The sequence below is a fragment of the Arachis ipaensis genome, chromosome B08 (assembly GCF_000816755.2).
Source record: "Arachis ipaensis cultivar K30076 chromosome B08, Araip1.1, whole genome shotgun sequence".
In the NCBI taxonomy this organism is placed as follows: Eukaryota; Viridiplantae; Streptophyta; class Magnoliopsida; order Fabales; family Fabaceae; genus Arachis; species Arachis ipaensis.
In genome coordinates this window covers 47,010,145-47,012,518 of record NC_029792.2, presented here as the reverse complement: position 1 = coordinate 47,012,518, position 2,374 = coordinate 47,010,145, and positions in this window count along the sequence as shown.

The window sequence follows — 2,374 nt, the reverse complement described above, 5'->3', positions numbered from 1 at the left end:
TTAATCAATTAAAGCCAAGAATATAAAAAGCTAAATAAGAATCATAAATCTGAAATACCTCAATTTATATCAAATAAAGAAAATCGTAACATAAATGGTTCATAAGCAAATTTGGCAACATAAGTAATTAAATAAAAGCATTAAAGTATCTGAAAGTAAAAGAAAAATATAAAGTAAAAGGAATATTGAACCTGATGAAGAGTTGAAATCCTAAATCCTTTAAGAGGAATCCTAATCCTAAAACCTAAGAGAGAGGAGAAAACCTCTCTCTCTAAAAACTACATCTAAATTATGAAAAGTGAATAATTGAAGGCTTCCTCTTGAATGGATGCATTCCCCCACTTTATAACCTCTAATTTGTACATTTTGGAGTTGGATCTGGGCCAAAAAGGGTTTCAGAAATCGCTGGGAGCGTTTTCTGCAGTTGCTGCACGTGGCGTCTGTCACGCGTCCGCGTGGGTCACGCGGTCGCGTCATCTGGGAGTTTTCCTTGTTGCGCGTTCGCTTCGGTCACGCGTACGCGTCATTTGCGTTCTGCTTAAGGCACGCGTCTGCGTCAGTCACGCGTTCGCGTCGCTGCCAGTTTCTTCAAAAACTCCATTTTGTGCTTTCCTTCCATTTTTGTATGTTTCCTTTCCATCCTTTAAATCATTCCTACCTTAGGAGATTTGAAAATACTTAACACACAAATCACGGCATCGAATGGTAATAAAAGGTAATTAAAATAAATATTTTTAAAGCATAGGAAACATATTTTTCACATATATCACATAATAAGGAAGGGAAAGTAAAACTATGCAATTTCACATGAATAAGTGGGTGAAGGATTGAATAAATCACTTAAATTGAGCACAAAATATATCATAAAATATGGGTTTATCAACCTCCCCACACTTAAACAATAGCATGTCCTCATGCTAAATCCAAGATAAAGAGTAAGGTAAAGTGGTTGAATTTCATGCAATGCAATCTACTCTAAATGCAACTACCTAGATGAATCATGCAATTCTAATTATTATTCACTTGTATATAAAGCTCACATGTAGTTAAATTAATTCATATCCTCAAGGAATCATATATGCATAGCCAAACCCTGGTAATGTTAAAGCACTTTTACAATTGAGATGGGTAAAAGTATTTTACAGACTTGCAAGACATTTAACAATTAAGTAGAGATATATGGTGATGAGCTATTGAACCCTCACTGGATTCAGTGTTTACTCTCTAGTCACTCAGTGTTTATTGGGTTAATCACTCTACTCTTTTTCTATCCTTGCTTTCTAAAACTTTTTTCTTCATCTAACCAATCAACAAATATGGAATACAGACATACAAAATCATGAGGTCTTATTCAAGGTTGTAATGGGACCAAGGTAAAGGTAAGGGTCTATGTATAAGGCTAAGTGAGCTAATAAGTGAATCCTTGATTAGTCTAAGATCTCACCTAATATACATACCTTATATAATTTAAAGTTCCTTAACCTATTTACCCAAAATTTTCCCTTTTGGATTACAAGCTCATACATTAATTTTATCCCATGTGCACTGATTCTTTTTATTTTGCAATCGGGGAATTTTTGTATCCCCTTTATTTAAATACTGAAAATTTGTATCCCCTTATTTAAATACTGAAAATATTTTATTTTACACATGGTAATTTAATTATTTTGATTTCACATGAGTATGCTTCCCAAATTTCTGAAATAAAAATTTAAATTCCTACTTTGTTTCTATCATCCCATGTTCCCATAAGATTCCCCACACTTAAATAATACACAATTTCTATCTTAAACTAACCAAGGATTTAACTTGAGATTTTTATTTTGTTTTTCTACTTAAGGCTAGTAATGTGATTTATAGAACAAGAGGGGATTAAAAAGCTCGAGGGGGCTAACAAGGGTGATGTAAAAGGTAGGCTAATTTGAGATAAGTGAGGAAAATTTCGAATGATGGCCTCAATCATTTCTTGGTATGTATCTATATTCTATATTGGACATATAGATTAAAACAAAGTAAAGAACATCAGAATGAAAAAGAAGGGCAAAACACACAGGAATGAAATTTATGGTTTGAATGTAACCATACAATTAAGCTCAAAACTCACAGGCTGTGTGTTCTCCAGCTCAAAAATCATATATTAGTTATGTATGTCATGCAAGTAGAAATTAAGAGTTCTCATTATTCTCAATGTAAATCTTAGGGTGCCTTTAAAATTTTAGTATTCCTCCTTGAACAAATGTTGTTAACTAACTAACATGTAATGCTATATATACAAGGTGTGTGGATTGTTTTAATTTACTAAAGTTTCTGGTTTACTCCTTTTATTTTCAGTTAAACCAAACTATTATATGCTAAAAGGGTAAACTATACTAAT